Here is a 6,093-nt window from a genome sequence, read left to right on the forward strand (position 1 = left end):
CTTCCATTATTATTAACTCCAAATTAGTTTTATTGGCATCTGTAAAGGCTATAGTGGTCTGGGGGATGGCATTTTTTTTTTGATGGTGTGGCATAATATTTTATCTGTAACTTTAAAAGGGTGGGGTGGCAGAAAGTCATCTGTACTGAGGGAAATGATTATCCATACTGGACCTAGAAATTGTTTTAAAATAGACTTCTTCTCTGAGTGGTTTGTTGTTTTTCCTGGTTTTGCTTATGACAATGTCTCTACAGTCTATATCTTTAACTGTAGCTCCTGGGTCAGGGAGTATACTAAGCACCAGAAGCAGAAGCTGACAAGGACAACATCACTGGAGCCTCCAGACTCCACAGGGATGGGAGGCACCTGGAAGTGCTCAAGCATAAAGAAAATGAACTGGAACCACAGATGTGAACTGGCACTGACCCTCCTCATTCAGTGACAAATGCAGGTGTTTCACCTTGCCCTGGAAGTTGAGAGTGAGGACATATTCACCACATCTTGTCTCACTGTGATGTACAAGGATGATTCCATGGGAGCCTCCTTCCAGCACTAATTGGGCAGCTTTGAGTTGAGAAAGCAGGCCATGGAACCAAGGATGTCCTGAGAGGGGCTAATCCCCCTCAACACTCTATGACTCCTCCTGGAATAGGAATGATCCTGTGGTTGCTTCTGGAGCATCCAGGGCAGGGTAGGGCGTTGAGAGGGGATGAACTGTCCCTACTGGGGTTCTCTTCTCAATGAGAATGCAGGGGAGCAACTCTGGAGGGAGAGATTCCATTGAGTCAAGGTGGGAGGCAGCAATGGAGGCAGACCTATGGGAGAATAATGCGGATAAAAAGGCCCCCATAAGTCCCCTGCGACAGGTGATCATTACTTTTGCTGGGTCCCAGCAGCAGATCCTGGCTGGGCAGACTCTCTGAATGATTCAGGCAGAGCAACTCCAGGCTGTCTGTGTTATCCTTTGTGAGGAAGGAGGACCCAGGAGCCAGGGGAAGGGTCATGGAACTCTCAGGTGGGTTTATCTATCCCCAGGGTATGTTCCATCACAAGCCAATCCCCCACCAAGTAGTCAAGCATCACCAGAGGAGTCGGAGTTGCTGTTTCCACCTCGGACTGGAGGGCCTGGTGTGGTCTTCAGAGGCCCAGGTAGGGGAGGGAGTGTCACCAGTCTCTCACCACTGCAGGGTACCTCCTACAGAATCTCTGATTGAGCGACCCACTGAACAGAAGGAAAAGCATTTCTCATGCTTTGATTTTTAAGGATGATGTAGAGGAGGAAGAGACTGAGGAAGGAAGGGGGGCAACTAAATCCTCAGAAGATAGAGATGGACCCAACACAGCCAGGGGCCTGTCCACCCTGCACCTGCCAAGGGACAAGTCATGTGCTGGTGCAATCTTCACACCAGGGCACAATGGGGTCAAGACAGTTGGGGAGAGTGAGCCAGAGGCTAGGGCCACCTCAGCTTCGAAGTGCGGCAGGAAGAGCTCAGCAAAATGGTAAGAAAAGGCAGCTTCTGCTCCAGGCTCTGTATGTTATGAGTAGGAGGCTAGATAAGAGGTGAAAACGGCGGGCAAGATCCAGGGCAGCAGTCCTTGTATGGGACTCAGAGAACTCTTGCCAAATTTGGAGATGGGGTGATGGCAGCGCTAGCGGAGAAGGGAAAGCCCCGTCCTCTGGGGAAGGGGCGCCAATGCTGACGGGCTCCAGTAGGATCCTGTGAGGAGGGGCAACAAAGTGGTGAGAGGACACTGGGTAAGCGGCAACAATTGCATCTCCATCCCTGCTCTCACCTCCAGGATCAAGCTAGTGGAATTAGCGGCCATCTGAGGAGAATGTTCCAGTCTGGGAAGGGAAAGGGAATCCCACCACAGTTGAACAGCCTTTCCATGAATTAAGAGGCGGCCTAACACCCCAATAGCCTTTAGCAGGTGGTCACATAACCACATTAGTTGAGAAGAGAGGCTAGGAGAAGTCCAAAAGTGTACACTCCGAAGTGCAGAAAGGACTCCCTATAAAGCAAGAGGGCCTTCAGACAATCCCAGAGAGTGGTCCCGGGCAAGTCATCAGTTGCTCTCAGGCTGCACAAGGACAAGGACAGAAGGGAAAGTAGTGTTCGCGGATGATAGTGAGGGACTCAAATGGTTTGTACGCTCACACAGTGTCTCCAGGCACTATCTCCTGGATGGTCTGTCCTGATGTGGAGGTACCAGGACAAACCGTGTCATGATGAAGAGTTCCTAACCAGGAAGAAAACAAGGGAAAGCAAAGAAAATGTAGGAATAGGAAAGAAAGCTCCAACTCACCAAGGGCTTAGAAAATGAAAACAGCGGCCAACTCACCAAAAACAGCCAGAGGGGGTGAACTCAAGATGCCAGCCAAGAGTCAAATGGGGACAGCAGCTGGGGGAAGCAAGCAAGAAAGAAAAATGCCCAAAAGAGGGTAAGAAGGACGAAAACACAAGCAAAAGGTAAAGGTTCATGTTGAGTGGCAGTTGCGGGCTTGTTACTGCCTGTCTGTTGTATGATCCCCATTTCCCAGGGGGCAGGAGGTGAGAAGACACAGAGGCAATGACAAAGACTCCGAGAGATTGTAATACAGAAGCTCTTTATTGTGGAAGGTCAGGGGTGTTTTTTGGAAGGAGGGTAGGGAAGTTAAGCTGCCACAGGAACGTTTTTGGTTGGTCCTTTTGAAAGTGGCGGTTGCTCCTGGTGTGTTGTGATTGGCCAGGAGTGTGCATCATTAGTTATCATGCTTTTGATCTGCTGACAGGTTGCTTTGGTCAATTTTGCTTATTTATTGTGAGTTTGCACGCGCTTGTTTGTGCTTCCACTTTTGCCTTGCCTCAAGTAGCTTTTTCATGAACAAGTTTCCTCTGTAATCCCTGGGAAATGTTTCTCTTCTCTATAGGTATGCTACTGCCATGCAAAAAAAAAAAAAAAAAAAACAAAAAAAAAAAAACAATATTGGGTGTGTGTATGTTTAGGTTGATGAAGGCTAAGATGGTGGAGCTTGCTAATTTGTACTTTGAATTCTTATTCTTTACCTGTCTGGTTGGAATATCTTGGAAACTAGTTATCTGAATGCTGTCCATCCCTAAGGCATCATTGCATTTATGTACTATTTTCTCTTTCAAATTTCAGGGCACCACCATCAATTCTCTGCTGCCTACTTATTTGTATGTTATATTCTTACAAAATGCTTTTCGAAATGTAAATAAGTAAACAAAAATTAGAAAAAAGGCCCAATGTGAAACATCTAACTAATGAATTCCTGGCCTCAGGACTAAATGCTAATTTCACAATTACAAATGTAATTTGTGATTTCTTTCCACAACCAATCACTAAAAAACCAACATCGGTGAAGAGAATGGAAATCATAAATTTAGCATGCAGTCATTCTCTTAATTTCTTAGTTCATTATTTCTGTTTCTCCCTGAAGCTCCACCTTTGCTAAGTTTCCTCACATACTCTGCCTTCCACCTGTTAATAATTCTGTTATCAGCTTCATGACTTATGCTTCAGTTTAAGGTGTGTCCTAAAAGTAGATCAAATAGAACTTACTGATGAAATGGAATATGAGGTGCCTGAAAAAGAAAAGGGCAAAGATAATGAAATTGTGTGGAATATTGGGCATGATGTTGCCTTTTGCTAAGATGGAGACACTATGCAGAAAGTAAATACAGGCCAGGAGAATATCATGAGTTCTTTGATAGACCCTGTGATGAGTGATTTTGATCATCAACATGGCAAGAGCTAGAATTACCTAAGAGAAAGGCCTCTGGGCATGCCTGTGAGGGATGTCTTGATTAGGATAATTGTGTGGCAACACACCTTAAAAATTAGAGACACTATTCCCTGGGCTTGAATCATGGACTACATAAACAGTAGAAAGCCAGATGAACACAAACATTTATCATCTTATTCTTCTTGATCCCAGAACCAACTTGACCAATGCACCAAGCTCCTGCCACATGATTTTCCCTGCTTTGTTGGACTGTATTCTCAAACTGTGAGCCAAAGTAATCCCTTTCTTCTAAGTTGCTTTGGTCAGAGTATTTAATCACAGCAACAGGAAAGTAATTAATAGAAGCCCTGTAAGTCTAACATGTCAAATGGACAGTTTGAGAGTACAAAGTCTGGACCTCAAAGAAGAGGATTGGGTAGGGCTGTGTCAGAGCACTAACTGAAGGCAGGTTCATTGGATGACATCATATAAAGAAATAATGTTGAACTGAAGTAGTCTGTGAACTAAACAGGAAAGCAGTCATCAAAAAAACATTTATTAAAGCAAGGAGAGGGGAATGGCGTGGAAGATGTAGAAGACAATGCCATTTCTTCTAAGAAGTTTTGTGAAAAGAAGACCAAAGCAATAGATAAAAGTTGGAGGAAAAATACAACATCAAGTAGTAAGGGTTGATTATGAATATCATACAATGTTAGTATGTCCACAAAAGTATTCAAAGGAATGAAAGAATAAAAACAATTAAGTAAGGTTGAAAATAGAACAAGGATCTTTGTAACAAAGATACAGGAACTCTGCACAACTATAGGAGTTTATCCAAATATAGTGAGAGACAAAGATGAAATTGTTTTATAATGGGAACCTGAGGACATAAATTTTTGGCTGTTTCTACTTTCTACATAAAATATCAGACAAATTTTGTTAGATGAGTGTGAGGACTACAGAGATGGAAAAAGAACAGATGGCTGAAATAGCTGTGACAGGTGAGTCGTCAAGAAAATTAAAATCAAATTCTGGGCAGTACTGCTGACTCACATGAGACTGTGGCCATAATTCTGACTGACTGCAGTCAGCTTGGTTGTGGATGTCTTCTGCCGTGAAGCATGAAGGATGGTTTGTAGATTTCCTGTGTAAAATGTTAAGTAAAAATGTGGTCAAAGAGTTGAAGACATTTTTATAGAAATGATTGTGAGGAAAACATCAGAGTGGATGCTGAATGAGAAGAGGTGGAGGCTGTGGATGGTATGGATGACAACCACTCCTACAACTGACCCCATGAGCTTTCTGTCTGTGGTCGCTGGTTTTTAATGTCAATTTTCCAAAAGTTAGAATCAACAGAGTGAAGAGTCTCAACTAAAAATTGCCCCCGATATCCTTAACAGATGTAGAAAGAACCACTCTGAATGTGAGTGGCACCTTTTGTGCCCAGATATTAAAAAGACAGGGCAGAAGGGAGATTACTGACCTTTTGTGCTCTTGGCCATCCCTTTTTCTGTTGCATTTCTTAACTCTGTTGCTTCTGCTGATTCCTTCATTAACATCACAACCAACACTTCAAGGCTTCACTTGCCTCTAAGAACCAGCTCTCCCTGAAACTGTCAAACATTTAGTTTCAGATTGGGAATGCAGAAGCACCCGCTGCAAGGTAAGTCCACCAGAAAGCACCAGCAGGATAGGTTTAATGCAAAAACAAACAAACAAACAAAGATCTTTATTTCCCTTGGCCACACTGGGAACTTGCTTAAGTCTTGCAGCACCAAAACTTAGAGCTCTTTGTCTTTCATGAACAAAAACTACATCCTGGTTGGCACATTTCAGTAGGCAAGAAACAGAGCTTCAGAACTGAAAGACAAGGTAAAGGAGTTTTTACCTTAGCACCTTCCTGAGCCTGAGGACTAGGTCTTTGTCCTGTTTTGGCAGGTGCTAGGCCTATGAGCTGAGATTTAAGGTCAGAATGGGGCCTTTAACATGGTGTCAGTCATGGTAAGGTCTTGTTAAGATCATGATAAGGTCTTACACAAAACTTGTGAACTGAAAACCTGCCAGTTGTCAGCCTCTCTTCTGTGAAGCAGCCACTGTGGACTACTCTGCCAGCGGAGGTACCCAGCCTCAAGAGTTCTCAGTTTCTCAGATGTGAGACAACTGTTACTAGTTTAACATAACTGATTTAATAAATTCTGACTCTATCCCTCTATTTGCATCTCTATATGTGTGGATACACATACACACACACACACAAGGAAGAGTACATGTAGCCAAAACAAGCAACAAAATGTAAACAAACAAACAAAATAATAGTTCTTGAAGAAATTCAGGTCAAAGGGTTGAAGTAACTATATTACATATCT

The 6,093-nt window shown here is 43.5% G+C and overlaps 1 pseudogene; it reads right to left on the bottom strand.

The window, feature by feature from the left end:
• Positions 1-255: 255 nt before the first annotated feature.
• On the bottom strand, positions 256-3,095 carry LOC130863392 (SH2B adapter protein 1-like; annotated as a pseudogene).
• Positions 3,096-6,093: the final 2,998 nt, after the last annotated feature.

The sequence above is a fragment of the Chionomys nivalis genome, chromosome 21 (assembly GCF_950005125.1).
Source record: "Chionomys nivalis chromosome 21, mChiNiv1.1, whole genome shotgun sequence".
In the NCBI taxonomy this organism is placed as follows: domain Eukaryota; kingdom Metazoa; phylum Chordata; class Mammalia; order Rodentia; family Cricetidae; genus Chionomys; species Chionomys nivalis.